A 15,894-nucleotide genomic window follows, 5' to 3' on the forward strand; every position below is an offset into this window, starting at 1 on the left:
TCCCATGTTTGAACCCCAGCTGTCTGACTCCAGAGCCCGTGGGCACGTACGATCATCTGCTGTTTCCCTTGGTGAGTGAGGATCGTAGAGAAAGCACTTGGCACAGGGCAGCTTGGGGCGCATTCTCCGCGAGCACTAGCTATCATGGCTGCAAATGAAACACTTTCACTGCATCGACTCATTCATTCATTCAAAATATAGTTATCCTTGAGAGCCTACTATGTGCCGGACAGTTTTCCAGATGCTAGAGATAAAATGGTGAGTAAGACAGAGGTAAACCAGCCTCAGTGAACTCCCTCTAGTGAATGGGAGAAATGAGAAGAAAGTGCAGAGATCCTCATTTGCAGATTCTGTGTTTACGAATTCTCTCCTGCTTGCTAAACGTCTTTGTAACCCCCAAGTCGATATCCTCAGCAGTTTCACAGTCATTCATGATGTGTGCAGAGTGGGAAAGAATTTGAGTCACCCAGCATGCGTGTTCCCGGCTGAGGTCAAAACAACATGGTGCTCTGCCTTCTTGGTTCACCTCTTATACTGTAAACAAGGGTCCTTTTTGTGATCTATTTAGTGCCACGTTTTTCAAATTTTTGTTCTTTTTATTGGTGATTTTGCTGTTTAAAATCACCCCCACGCATGGTGCTGAAGGCTGTCTGGTGTTCCTAAGCACAAGAATGCTGTGATGTCCCATAGAGAGAAAATACATGTTGGGTAAGCTTTGTTCAGGTATGAGTTGTAGTGGTAATGGCTGTGAGTTCAGTGTGAATGAATCAACAGTATATATTAAATAAGATGTCTTTAAACAGAAACACACATAAAACAAGGTTGAGCATTGATCTGTTGATGAAAATGTGACCAGAGGCTCCTTAGGTTTTTCCCCGAGAATCAGTGGTTCAGTATTTGCTAATTCCGTGTTCACAGCAACTTGATAAAACGTAATTGCCGCAAATAAGGAGGATCGACTGAAACTAGATATTACTGCATGCGCAGTAAAAGAATCAAGCACGAAGATGCAGAGGCATACAGAAGGGGCCTGCCTTGGATTGGGGGTCATAAAGACTGAGAAGCAGCCAGGCAGGAGGTGGGATGAGGAAAAAATGTTTCAGGAAGAATAAGCAGTGTGTGCAAAGGCCCAGAGGTAGCCAAAAGCTTGGCAAGGTTGGGGAACTCAAGGAGAGCCAGAGCACAGGGAGTGTGGTGGTCAACGGGAGCAGAGGTGCAATAATACAGTAATACACTGAAGAGAGAAGCTGGGGCCAGGTGGCACTGTGTTTTGTGGGCACCTCTCATTTCATCCAATTAGCACAGTAATCCTGGCAGGCTGGGCAGGATCATTTCCGCCTTGGACAGATGATGAAATTGATGCCTCATGCAGTAAATGATTTGCCCAAAGTTTTACCGCTAGTCAGCAGCAAAACCCCCACCCCCACCCCGCATCTTAATCTAACATTGAACGGACGGTGGAGTATTGATCAGAGACCTCAGGACATGGTCCTGGGCTGGAGGTTTGGTTTGGTTTGGTTTGAGGAGGAATCCGTAACTGAATGGCTGCAGAAGGCATCAAGCGTGGATGAAACCACCTGGGCCTGTGGGCAGAGTGTGGAGAAGAAAAGTTCTGATGTCCTTTTAAAAACAAAAATATTCCTAGCACAAAAAAGTTAATGCCTCAGAGAAAGAGTCCTAGATACCTGCGGAGGGCAGAAGAAGTAGTGAGGTGGCCACAAAGATGGAGAAGAAGGAGACGTGAAAGTCTGATCCAAACTACCCCCTCAATCCTAGGTCTGGCGCAGAGCCTCCCCATCCACCGGGCACCCAGGTCTCGGTCTGCCTCTTGTCCCTGCAGGATAATGATCTTGAACAGGGGCCAGCAAACCATTTTCTGTAAAAGGCCAGATAGTAAATATTTCGAGCTTTGTGGACCATATGGTTTCAGTTGCTGCTGCTCAGTTCTGCCATTGTAGAGTGAAAACAGCCATCAACACTATGGAAATGAGTGAGTGTAGCTGTGTTTACCCTTTATTTATGGACACTGAAATTTGGATTTCATATAGTTTTTACGGGTCACAAAATGTTATTCTTTTTTTGATTTTGTTTTCAACCGCTTAAAAAGGTGGAGACCATTCTCAGCTCACAGACTGTACAAAAACAGGTGGTGGGCTGGCTGTGGCCCGCGGGCTATAGTTTGCCAACTCTTGGTCGAGAATCATGGGACCTAAGGGTCAGAAGGATACTAAATGCCTGTCTAATTGAATCCTTGCCTGACCCGTGAATCTTCATTGAACGTTCTCAGCCATTGGTTGAGTGCCCCCAGTAAAATGGAGCTTACTCACTGGGCAACTCATTCCATTGTCAAAAGTTTAAACTGTGTCGTAGTTGAGATTCCCCCAAAAGCAGATCATGAGACAAGGATTTGGGTGCCAGGAATTTATTTGGGAGGTGATTTCAGAAAGCCCAATGAGAGTGAAGCGGACCAGGGAAGGGAGTGAAAGCCAATAGAGGATGTGTTGATGAGTAAGGTACCACTGGGTCAATGGGCCCAATCCCTCTGGGGACCCTTGGAGAGATTGTATGGAGCACATCTCAGAAGTGTCCCACAAAGAGGTAAGGAAGCTGGGGTATTTCCCCACCTCCCATCCCTTATTGCTGGAGGGTTGCTCCTGAGCCCTTCCCCATCCTGGCACCTCTGCACGCTTCTGCAGTACACACCCTGCAGCCAGAAAATGCCTTCAGGCAGCAAGAAGGGAGAGGCAGCCGGTGCAGCTAGAAACTGTCTGCAGGTGACCTCCCTGGGGACGCTGATGAGGACAGGTGGGCTACAAAGTGTTTCTAAAGTGTGCTCCTCATACCACGGGGGCCTCCTATGGACACCTCAGACTAGGAGGTGCCTCTTTTTAAACCACCTCTTGTATCCTCCCCTGCCTCCCTCTCCAGCACTCTGCTGCTCTCTCTCCCCAGAGCAGGAGCTCTAGCCACACTGACCTTTCACTTCCTTGAACTTGCCAGACTCTTCTTCTCACTACAGTCAACAAAAGAAGTCTCCAGGAAGTACTAGAATGTTTTTGTAACACTTGCTCATCTCTCTGTTTATGGAGAGGACAGCAGTCCTCAAATTCAGGGCATCAAACAGACAACAGTAGCTAGCTAAAATTTAGTAACATTGTTTTGTTTTTTGTTTATTTTTATAATTTCCCCCTCTACGTGGCAAGTGTTTCTGGCTTTGCATTGACAGTAGTAATATAAAGTTTCCTTTAAAATAAATCTATATAAATAATGTATCTACTTAAAGAAGAATATTAAATAATAGTATAGAGGGTCAGTGAATGTAATAAAAAATAATAGTTGCCACCGCTTCTGGAGCACCTACCACATGCTGGGTGCTATTCTAAGCATTTTTCATGTATATTTTAATTAATCCTCACCACAATCACATGGGTTAAGTACTCTTTGAGGTAGGTACCATTATTAACTGAGAAAACAGGCATAGGGAAGTTAAATAACTGGTACGAAGTTAGATAGATAACGAGGGACAGACTGGAAAATGAACCCAGGCGGTCCTGCTCCAGAGTTTGTGCTCTTAGCAGGATTACACTGCTTCTCACAAATTTGACAAAGAAAAAAGAAAAAAAGTGAAGATGATATTTGAATTACTGATATTAGAGGAAATATGCCTTAAAAGGTTCCTCTTTTTTATCTAGCCAAAATCTCTACCTGTCTCTGCCACCCCTTGGTTGTCATATTTTCTTCTGGAGCCCCAGGGAACAAATCTGCCCCCTTTGCATCACTATGGTCCTTCAGATATTTGATGATGGGGAACTGGTTGCCCTCCCGGATCTTCCCTGCTCTAGATTAAACGTTGCCACTTCCTTCTGCTTATTCTCGATCATGTGTTCTTGGCGTCTCCCCCCATGCACCGGGCTTCTTTCTTATTCTTTTTTATTCAGCTGAACTTATAAAGTTATTTTTGTTGCTGTAGCACTTTTTTTGCAGGCCTCCGGCAGCTCCTTCTGGGCTCAGGGTGGATGGCTATGGTTGGGGTGATTGACGTGGCAAAGGGCAGGTAGATAGCCGTGTACGAGGGAGGCTGGTCACCCAGAGAGAGCCCCTCAGGGCCAGCGTCACAGGGGGCTGGAGACTTCCGATGCTCATTCTTTGCAGGCCAGAGATGGAGCTCCTTTAATGCACGTGGTGGAGCTGATCAAGCTGAAAGGGACAGACCAGCCAAATTCACAGGAGCCTGATGAGGAAGCCAGACCACAAATATATTAAATCACAATGGGACAAGCACTGCGAAGCAGCCTGAAAACTTTGTCAGCTTGTTAGCACGTTCTTTCCCCTGTGGGAAAGTCCACCTGGGAAGCCAAATTCTAGTTAGAGGATTGGTATTCATGGAATCAAAACAAGGCGAGCAAGATGAATGATTTAATAGCCAGGATAGCCTAAGATATTTGTGTCCTCTGAAGGATACAAGGGTCCAGAGTGGCAGCACTGCTGTCCTGGTTCCCCATCCCTGTGCTCATGGTAGACATGACTAATCAATTACCGCACCTTTGCTTTCCCACTGCTCCCTGGACCAACCTTAAAATCCTTATCAAAAGCATATCCCAGGAAGCTCTGGCCAGCGCTCTGAGCTGCCTGTAATGCTCGAGGGTTTCCAGAGCTCCCACTACTCTGGACCATGTCAGAGAAAAGACAGACTCTCAAAGACTTGCTCTTTAGTGCTGCTTTTTCTGAGCCCCGCACGTATCACCATTTCTCTCAACCTAATATTCTTTCAGCTTATGTTAATACAATTGGCCTTTTTTTTTCATTGTCTTGATTTGATTTCCAGGCCTGGCTCTTCCTGCTTTGTCCAGAGGCACATCCTGTCCTCTCCTTAAGAACTTTTGCAGATCAGTAATCACAGACGTTGTGTGTGCATTCCACCGATATACTCTCCCCCTATTTTGGGGTGAATTGCTGTGTACCACCCAGTAACAACTTCTTGCAGCCAAGAAGCAGTTTGCTGGGATTTGGGGGTTTGTTCTAGTATAGAACTGGCAGCATCACAATTTTAAACTGTTATTACGGCTACCACTTGGCTAAGCCTGGGGCCTGGGGTACAGTAAGGGGTGCTGGAGAGCCATGGGCAGGAGAGGAAGCTTATGGCACTCAACCCAACAAATCGTTGAGATTGCTGCTTCTGAGCATTGATTATGCTTCACTGAAGAGCCAGGAGTCTTAGTATTTTGGAGCAAGCAGACCTTTTGCCAGGCTTAAGAAAATGTACATTTTATTCATGGCCTCTCTTCCCACCCATGTAAAAAACCTTGGCTTACCTAAAAGGAAGATAAAATGCATGTAGAGAATCTGGCACCTGGGGCCACTGAGGGAGGCCCCCTTGAGCTCCACGGGAGGAAAAGTGGGCCCTGCCTGCAGAGGCTGCCCAGTCTGACAGGAGACATCCGGTTCTCCCACCAGGAAGGCTGCAGTCTAGTGAGAGAGGCACAGTCTCCCACCTCAGGGAGAGAGGCGGACGGTGGCCTCGGTGGGAACTGTTTCCCTCCCCCCAGATGTTGCTGGATCCGCTGCTTCTCTTCAGTCCATTGACAGGCAGCGGGTGGGGCCGGCTCCCTTCACAGCTCTGTTACACTATGCAGATGCGCACCAGAGGGCCAGGGGTTCTGAGGGTCAGCCCAGCAATTGGTTTGCTTTTAATAGACTTCATTTTTTTTTTTTGAACAGTTTAGATTTACAGAAAAATTGAGACACTTGCACAGAGAGTTCCCATATACTCCACACCCAGTTTCTCCTATTAATATGTTATTAACATATTATTACCATAGTGCATTTGTTATAGTTAACCAACCAATATTGATACGTTATTGGTAACTAAAGTCCATAGTTTATTCAGATTTCCTCAGTGTTTACTTAATGTCCTTTTTCTGTGCCAGGACCCCATCCAGGGTACCACATTACATTTAGTTGTCCTGTCTCCTCAGGCTCCCAAGGGCTGTGACAGTGTATCAGGGTTTCCTTGTTGTTGGTGATTTTGATAGTTTTGAAGAGTATATTGAATACTGCTCTGTAGGAATAGTCTGATATTTTTCTCATGATTAGACTGGCCTTATGGGTTTTGGAGAGGAATACCCCAGAAGTAAAGTGGCATTTCATCACATCATATCAAGCATACCTAATATCAGGATGACTTACCCCTGTTCATAGTGACCTTGATCCCCTGACTGAGGGCGTGTTTGTCAGGCTTCTCCATGGGACGGTTACTCTATTTCCCACGTTCCGTACTGCACCTTGGAAAGAGGTCACTAAGCACAGCCCAGGCTGAAGAAGTGGGCATTTCTATTCCCTCCTATAGGGTAGTGTGTCTACATAATTTATCTGGAATTCTCCTGCATGGGAGATTTGCCTCTTCTCTCCCATTAATTTTTCTTTTGATTTATGATAGTGTGGACTCACGGGTTTTATTTTATAGTCTGGGTTATAATCCAATACTGCTGTGTTTTGTTGCTCCAGTTATTCCAGCTTCGGCCACTGGAAATGGAATTTGTGTCTTCAAGCTGGCTCTGGAGGCATTTCTTATGTGTCTTAGAGTTTGAGACCCACTGGGCCTAGGTTTGTACCCCAGCTCCACCACTTCCTGGCCGTGTGTGTGCTCCAGGCAAGTTGCTTAACCTCTTGAGCCTCAGTTTTCTCAGCAGAAAATGGAGTGAATATTGCTACCTACTGCTTAGCGTTATTGAGTAAAGTGCACATGGTGAATAGAAGTTGTGATTATTGTTAGTTTGGCGTTCAAATTCCTTCTGGATCTGGCACCAGAAGATTACAAACCAAGGCCAACTGTGCCTTTACAATGCTTACCTTCCAAGACAACAGGCTTGTGTTTCAGATGTTCCTGCACCGTGTCACCTCCTCCTTAGTCACCTGCTCTCCCCTGCACACCTACATTCTCCCACCTTCTGCCTCGCAGTCATATCACACTCCAGCCAATCAACCCACCTAAAATGCCCTCCACCAGTTCACACATCTTCTGCGCATCCTCATTCCTCAAACACCCCTTAAACACCATTTGCTCTGTGTCACCACCCAACAGCCAAGCAAGAAGTCTCCTCTCCTCCTTTGAACTGCAGAGCACCCACTGTGCCCGCTCCTGCCTTCCAGCCTTGTCGCTTCAGACCCCGCATCAAAGCTGGGCGTACTGTCCTCGCTCAGCAATCCTCGTCCTTGTTCATCTTTCTGTCCTGCCCACTCATGCTGAATGCACCACACCAGTCTGTGGTCTTGTTTGCACCTGCGGTAAGTTTTGACAAGACAAGGGAAGTAGGCGAAAGGCCATATCCTGGGTGCTGGCAGAACTCTCCGAGGTTGGGAGGCTGACCCTGGGTCACTTCCATGTTTTTTATATATATATATATATTTTTTTTTCAATTATGGCAAAATATACATGGCATAAAATTTACCATTTTAACCATTTTTAAATGTACAATCCAGTGGCATTAAGTACATTTACATTGTTGTACAACCAGCCATCACCACCATCCATCTCCAGAACTTTTTTATTTTCCTAAATTGAGACTTCATACTCACTACAGAATGGGTTTAACTGTTTAATTAATTTTAATTTCCTCCTTCCTCCAGCTTCTGATAAATGCCGTTCTACTTTCTGTCTCTATAATTTTGACTGTTCTAGGTGCCTCATATACATGGAGTCATACATTATTTGTCCTTCTGTGACTGGCGTTTTTCGCTTAGTGTAATGTCTTTAAGGTTCGTCCGTGTTGTAACATGTGTCAGAATTCCCTTCCTTTTTAAGACTGAATAATACTCTATTGTATGCATATACAGCATTTGGTTTATCCATTCATCTGCAGGGGACACTTGGGTTGTTTCTACCTTTTGGCTATTGTGAATAATACCGTTATGAACATGGGTTTACAAGTATTCCTGCTTTCACTTCTTTTGGGTATATACCCAGAGTGGAATTGGTGGATCACAAGATAATTCTATATTTGACTTTTTGAGGAATTGCCATACCACTTTCCAGTGGCTGCACCGTTTTACATTCCCACTAGCAAGGCGCAAAGATTCCTATTTCTCCACATCCTTGCCAACACTTTTTATTTTCTGGGTTTTTGGGTAATAGCCTTCTAATAGGAGCTCATTGTGGCTTTGATTTGCACTTTCCTAATGATTAGTGATGTTGAGCATCTTTTCATGTGCTTATTGGCCATCTGTATATCTTTGGAGAAATGTCTATTCAAGTCCTTTGCCCATTTTTGAATCAGGCTGAGTAGTTTGTTTTTTTTGCTGTTGAGTTCTAAGAGTTCTTTGTATATTCTGGATAGTACTCCCTTGTCAGATATATGATTTGCGAATATTTTCTCCCATTCTGCTGTTTTACTCTGTTAATAGTGTACTTTGATACACAAAAGATTTTAATTTTGATGAAGTTCAGTTTATCTATTTTTTCTTTTTTTGTCTCTGCTTTTGGTGTTGTATCCAGGAAATCATTGCCAAATCCAATGTCTTGAGGCTTTTCCTCTATGTTTTCTCATAAGAGTTTATAGTTTTAGATCTTGTGTTTAGGTCTTTGGTCCATTTTGAGTAATTTGTGTGTATGGTCTAAAGTAAGGGTCCAGCTTTATTTTTTTGCATGTGGACATTCAATTTTCCCAACACCATTTGTTGAAAAGACTGTCCTTTCCCCATTGAATGGTTTTGGGCCCCTTGTCAAAAATCGTTTGACCAGGGGCCGTCCTGTGGCCAAGTGGTTAAGTTGGTGTGCTCCGCTTCGGCAGCCCAGGGTTTCGCTCGTTCGCATCCTGGGTATGGATGTGGCACTGCTCATCAAGCCACGTGGAGGTGGTGTCCTACATAGCACAACCAGAAGGACCTACAACTAGAATATACAACTATGTACTGGGGAGCTTTGGGGAGGAGAAGAAGAGGAAGGAAACAGTAACAACAAAAAAAAAAGATTGGCAACACATGTTAGCTCAGGTGCCAGTCTTTAAAAAAAAAAAAAGTCATTTGACCATCTGTGTGAGGGTTTATTTCTAGACTCTCTGTTTTATCCATTGGTGTATAGGTCTGTCTGTATACCAGGAGCACGCTGTTTTCACTGCTGTATCTTTGTGGTAAGTTTTGTAATCAGAAAGTTTGTCTGCCAGTTTTACTCTTCTTTTTCAAGATTGTTTTGGCTATTTGGGGTTCCTTGAGATTCTATATGAAATTTAGTATGGACTTTTATATTTCTGCAAAAAATATCATTGGGATTTTCACAGAGATTGCATTGAATCTGTAGATGGCTTTGCGTAGTATTGACCTCTGAATATTAAGTCTTCCAATCCATGAACATGGGACGTCTTGCCATTTATTTGTGTCTTCTTTAATTTCAGCAACGATTGCAGTTTTCAGTGTACAAGTCTTTCACCTCCTTGGTTAAATTTGTTCCTAAGTATTTTATTATTTTTGATACTCACTTCCATTTTTTGAAACTCCTGATATATTGAAAAATGAAGAAATACAAAACAAGATACCAGAACGGTGGCCAATTTAAACTGCGTGATCCTCTCAGTGTTCCTCACGGACAGCATGTATAGACAACGGTAGGATTATATAGTGTTTAAGCCTAACTTTGAGTCCCTGCATGAGTGTGAGGTCCCCCTGTGCACGCGCCCTCACTGTGATGGGAGGAGAGGGGCTGGGTGGTTCCTCTTCCTGGGGTTGGAGTGGGCATAGCATAATCTTCCTTCAGGTGGGCTCTGCTGAGGGACCCAGCAAAGGCCTGAAGTCACCATAGGCCTAATGAAAGTGTCTCCCCAGAATGTGATGCTGAGAACATTCAGACCTCTTCGAAGCCTCAGACTAGGAGACCCCAGACCCCAGGGTCATGGAGACTTTCTACCCAGAAGAGAAACAGTCACCCAGAGGTGCCAATGAAGCAGAACAACCAGCTTGCCCACCCCCACAGTCTTGCTAACCCTGCGGGGATTTTGTTGGCTGTGTTTCTGGCCCACATCAGTTTCAATTTGAGGAGTTGTGCAAGGACAAAAGGTGAAGGAGCACAGAGTATGAGAGCCGGTCCCTGCTCAGGCCTTTCCCCCAACCCTTGATGAGGCTTCTAAATGGCAGGCCTCTCCTCTTCTGTCATTCAGCTGTCTCAGGGCTTTCTTGACCTCAGGGTCGCTGGTGAAACTCTGCTCTTTTTCAGGCATTGGATTTATTTTGCTTCTCGTTTTTTTGGCCTGTGGGGATGCACATGCAATACAGATAGACACATGGCCTCCCTGCCCCCCACCGCCCCGTTCTCTGTCACTGCAAATGTCTGCAGAATTCATAGGCTGCAGTGTCTGGTGACACAGTCTCTGTCTCCTTTTCTCTCGTCTGTCGTCCTTCTCCTCCTCCCTGCTAAAGCCTGTTGTTGTCTTGTCCCCAGCCGGAAGCTCCCTCTGTCACAGGGCCAAGTTCCTGGCCACTTCTTCTACTCCAGCTGCTGCTTCTGCAGGCCCCAGCCAACTCCTATTTCCATAGCAACTGAAACTCATTTTTCCATCCCTGCATTTCCACTTTTGAAATGAAACCCATAATAGTCATTTAAAAGGAAAAAAACTTGAGCTACATCTGGCCTAGAGAACTTGGACTGTACAGAACTGTTAGCTCCCCCGACTGCCCTGGTCCCCTAAAGACCCGCCCCTGCTTCCCTCTGCCCGCCTCCACCCCTCTAACTCCCTGTGGCTCCTGGCTCAAAAGCAAGTTTGAAGAGCAGTCCATGTGGCTCTTTTCTCTCTTAAAATGAATGCAAGATGACTTTGTGCTTTGCCAATCCAAGAAGAGGAGGAGGTTAGAGGCTATGTTCTATTGGATCAAGTGATGCTAACCTGCGCCACCAGAGGTGTCTGTCTGTTTACCCTCTCCCTGGCTGGAGAGGTCAGAGGTTGCCTGAATATGGCATTATGTCATCTCTGCAGATGAGGCTCCCACTCTCCAACTCTTGGGCAGCATGACTCCAAGGTTGTTTGAGCAAGATTTGATGACCACCCTCCCAGTGTGGTGATTTGGCTGGCATCACTGACCTGGCCCATCCTTGGTGCCTCAAACCCCACCATTGGCTGGGTGTGCCATTGGGCTCACACACCGTTTTCTCTTAAAAATGTAAAACACATGCTACATTGTGGTCGGCTTGGACACTTCCACTCCTTGCACTGTACTTTGCACATAGTAAGTGCTCAATTAATGTTTGGTGGATTGAATTAATATCTTAGCATACAGTGGCTCAGCAGATAACTTTCTAATCTGACATCTGGCCAGAATTAGAAACGGCACATTTTGGCAAGAAAGGTTTTTTTGTCTTGTTTTTTTTTTAAAGATTGGCACCTAAGCTAACATCTGTTGCCAATCTTCTTTTCTTTTCTTTTTCTTCTTCTCCCCAAAGCCCTCCAGGACATAGTTGTATATTCTAGTTGTGGATTCTTCTGGTTGTGCTATGTGGGATGCTGCCTCAGCATGGCCTGATGAGCTGTGGTAGGTCCGTGCCTAGGATCCGAACCAGCAAAATCCCAGGCTGCCAAAGTGGAGCTTGCAAACTTAACCACTCGGCTGGATTTTTTTTTTCATTAACCACTTTTTAAAAAAATTATTTTACTGAGGTCATATTGGCTTATAACATTGTATAAATTTCAGGTGTACGTTATTATATTTCGCCTTCTGTATAGACTGCATCGTGTTCACCACCAATAGTCTAGTTTGAATCCGTCACCATCCATATGTGCCCCTTTACCACTTTTGCCCTCCCCACTCCCTCATTCACCCTTTTTTTGATTATCCCACCCCCCTCCACCCTGCCCACACCACTGTCAACATGAATAGTTGAGAGTCACATGCAAATTGCAGGAATCAGTTTCTAGGATGGCAGTTTCTTCTCATGGCTGCTCAAAAAAGAAAAATGTACATTGGGAAAATAAACAGCGTCATTAAACCCTTCCAAGGGGAAGACACTGTTTGCCTACACACAGGCCTTTATCTCTACAACATGCTACCCCCACCCACTCCTGCTCCCATGTGAGCTGGACTTTTCGAGTCACTTGTGATGTTTTTTTGAACGCAACGTGGAGGAAGAGCCCCCATGGTCTGTTTAGCTCTGACTACGAAAAATACAAGCTGCGTTTGACTGAACGACAAAAAGAAATCTGTTGAGCCAGGAAGCATAGTAAATACCGTGACTCCCTGCAAATGTGCACAGCCCAAACAGCTTTTTCCAGTCTGGAAAAATGAAGAGATTTGTCTGTGCAAAACCAGCCAAGTCTCCACCCCTCCTCCCTTTCCACCACTCCACTCCACCTCCTGGCACGGCCTCCCACCCTGCCCCAGACATTCAGTCATCAGCTTTTATCCTCTGTGACTTGATTTGCCCCGGGAAATAACATTGCCCAGGCTCAGGGGAAGTACACCAGCCTCTCCCAAGCATCTTTGAGGGCTGTCTGTCTGGTCGGGTTTTGCCAGTCATCTCCGACCTTGGCCAGACTTGGCTCACAGCAGAATTGTGCGGGAGGCAAAGTGGGTCTGCTGTCTCCTCTCCTCTTGCTTATTCCCTGCTTTCTCCTCCCTCTCCACCTTCCCCCTTTTCCTTTGAAAGAACCTTTGTCCCTTTCATACTTCCATCAGACAGTGTTTAGAGGGAAGACTTGCAAAAGGTGAGGGTTTACAAGCATTCCCTTTAGGCTAGAGCAGGGGGTGGAGATGGACTAGGAAATTTCCTGGTGACTCAGAGACAACCAGGGCCGGGACAACTTTTAGTGGGTACAATTTCTATACGGGAGGGACTTACAGGGAAAATCTGGCTCTGCGCCTTGCCTTGAAGATACATTTGCATAGCAACTCTGCTGTTTTTTCTTTGATGGTATGTTTTGGGGGGTGGTAGTGCTGCGCAGACTGTGGGGTGGTACACACGCACCCACTGGAGCCCTGCCCTGGAGACAGAGTCTGTAGCCTGCAGCTCAGTGTATTGGGAGGGGCTGGCATTGGACTCGAAAGCACTGGGTTTGAATCCTGGCTCCTGTGAGTAGGGAATACCCAAGTTATTCACCGCAATACACACAGCGCCTGGGCAAGCCTGCCAACAGCAGGTGCTCGTTACTGTTTGTTGAGTCAATGAATGAATGAACGAGCCAGTAACCTGGGATACTTTTCCTCCTTGGGCCTCAGTTTCCTCCTCTGTAAAAAATCATATTAAAAGTCTAACACTCTGGTTCACCAGGTAAATGTGTATGTGTGTGTAAGAGAGAGGACAAAAGTATGAATGTTCTTTGTCCTCTGTAAATTGGAATTTAAGAGTCAGTTTGTCTCAGTTCCATGCTTTACCCTTAGAGTTTATGTCCTTTATTTGGAGGAGGGACTGTATTCCAGAATGTCTCCTGAACATTTAGTTCTCTGTCCTATATTCTGAGTACCTTAATGACGAGAGAGCATTTTAAATGCTTTTAACGGAGCACTTTAAATCTGAGAACAATGATTTTCAAGATTCTCAGCTTTGGCTTATGGCCACTGCCACGTTGGTCCCATGCTTGGCTCTGGAACTCCCCTGAAGCCCTCCCCAGCATAGAACTTGCCTTGGCTCAGACAGGAGGTTTGCCTCAAGCGCCGGGATAATCCAACCTCCAGATCTTTGCCTGTGCTGTTTCCTCTGCCTGAAACACGCCCCTTCCCTTTTCCTTGTCCAATTCCAACTCATCCTTCAGATGTCAGCTTAGACCTCACTTCTTCTAGAATGCCTTCCCCAACTCCTCCCCTCTGCCTTTCAGGTTAGCTTCCTGCCGCAGGCCCTCTCCATGCTCACTTCCCCTGTCCCAGGGCTTACCCACTCAACTGCAGTTTCCCGGTCACTTGTGTGCCTCCCTCTCAAACTGTGGGCCCTCTGAGGCCAGAACTGTGTCTCCTGTGCCCATTAATGTAATCTCAGTGCACAGCATAGTGCCAGATACCAAGAAGGTGCTCAGTAAATATATATTGATTAATTGAATAGCAGTGTGTTGGGGGGATGGGAGAGACTAGAGTCATGATGGCTCTCTCACGAGGGTCTGTATTTACTGAAGTATAGAAACAGCAATTCTCCTTCTACCAAAATGGCTTGCATACAAACTAAGCATGCAAATACATACACGCATACACACCCAGAGACGCACGCACACACCCTGCTGCAGGCAGTCGCTTGTGCAAGGCACTTTCCCCTGCTCTGAAATGTCTCCTCTTGTCATCTCCTCCCACTCATCTTTCTCCTTCTCAGTGTGTAGGGAATTGCAAGCCTAGGAGAATCTAAATGACGGAGTAAAGGTAATGCCAGGAAAGAGATTCGTTTATCACACCTCGGCCTAAAATCCTTCCTCGTCTCCCTCTGCGCCCTGGACCATGCCATGGTGACGAGAGTCTCTGCTCTTCGTTGTGTGCAGTTCAGGAAGACACCTGGACTTTTAAAAACAGCTTAGTGCATGGTGCTGCCAGCTCTTTGGGGTCCTGCCACATCTGTCTTTTGGCAAATATCTCCCAAGTGTGTGCCTCAGTTTCCCTCTTTCCTCTCTTATAGAGATGAGGAACAGAAGTTGTCCTTGAAGCACGGTATGTTTTCTGGGGGAAAAAAGAGTTTCTGAAGTAGAGAGAGTGACTGGTCATGATTTTGTCGAGTCTGAGGGAAGGAAGGTGTCGCTTGAGTCTTCTGTGGGCAGGGGAATTTTCAGTTGTTTTGAAGGTTGACTCGAATGTGGTCAGAGGCCGAAGTTACAACTTGCCTTACCCAAAGAAAGAGTTCTGAACCGGCCGCGTGAACTGGCCTGGAGAGGAGGAGAATTTCTGAAGCGGGTGGGAGAGTTGTCAGTAAAGACCCAAGTGGCAGCAGGTACAGCGTGAGCAGGTGACAGAAGCCTGAACGTGTTTCCTGAGCCTGGAACAGCCCTAGTTCCTTAGTGTGCAGGGCGAGGCCTGCGGTGCCGTGGCTTCCTCTGACCTGCTCCCGCCTCTTCTCTGGGCTCTGCGGACGTGGGGGACCTGCCTCCTGGGTCAGGGTTGCAGACCACGAGTGCTCGGGCAAACTTGGACTGCCGGACAGCTTTTATTAGGTCATAATGTCAGCCTTTCGATATTTTTTCTTTTAAATCAATTCACAAATTAAGAAACTTCATGTAAAATCCAGATCTCCACTTCTTTGGAAAAATTGAAGATCTGGCAACGCCAGGCTCACCTCACATTCTTCCGCAATAATAACCAGCCAGAGGTGAGTGGCCGCTGTCCCTGTCGGAGATGACCTGCTATCTCCAGTCACCACTGTTACTACCCTTTGCTCCTCCAGGCTGAAACCAGTGTCAGCTGCCTTTTATCATCTTATCCCCCAGGCCATTTACATTACCTGCTGGGCCCCTGATGGCACCTTAGAGTCTCTGCCTGGGTGAGGACCTCCAGTCCCCTAGGCCCTTGGTGATGCGTTGAACCTCCTCCCCCCTCTCTCGTTGATGCTGATTCGTCCAGTATTTCAGCCCAGAGATGGGCTCTTTCTGCCTTTAAAGGGTAAGTTGCCGTTATGAAGAAATACCAGGCCACAGGCTAAGGAGCAAGCAAGGACCTGTTCCTCCCTTCCCAGATAACACACTCCCACTTCAGCAGTAACCTTCTGGGAATCATGCCCATGACTTTTCTTTTTTCTGTTCCATTAGTGACTTTCACAAAGGACATTTCAGCCAGATCAAGGGAGCAGATGGCGCTGCATGAGGCCTCCTGCAGGATGAGGATGGGGGGAGGCCAGGCTTTCCTGTGATTTGTTCCCGTACCTGGTAAGCTTTCATCTCTCATGTGGAGGTGTGTTCTAAGGAGGAATCAGGCTTCGGTTAACCTTGATTGTTGAAATTGCTGTTCTCCTTGCCC

At 46.2% G+C, this 15,894-nt stretch overlaps 1 protein-coding gene across 4 annotated transcripts in view; it reads left to right on the forward strand.

Moving 5' to 3' along the window:
* CHD9 (chromodomain helicase DNA binding protein 9) overlaps positions 1 to 15,894 on the forward strand; it is a 232,292-nt gene that overhangs the window by 1,751 nt on the left and 214,647 nt on the right. For 2 of the 4 annotated variants that reach the window (XM_023636978.2, XM_023636977.2), the window contains exon 2: positions 15,687 to 15,803. The exons of 1 other annotated variant lie outside the window; for it this stretch is intronic. The gene's annotated coding sequence lies outside the window, so the exon portion shown is untranslated. Of the gene's footprint in view, positions 1 to 9,386; positions 9,597 to 15,686; positions 15,804 to 15,894 lie in introns of those variants that run through there. One more of the 4 variants, XM_070262934.1, reaches the window with a different exon arrangement.

Source organism: Equus caballus, chromosome 3, assembly GCF_041296265.1.
Source record: "Equus caballus isolate H_3958 breed thoroughbred chromosome 3, TB-T2T, whole genome shotgun sequence".
NCBI lineage: Eukaryota > Metazoa > Chordata > Mammalia > Perissodactyla > Equidae > Equus > Equus caballus.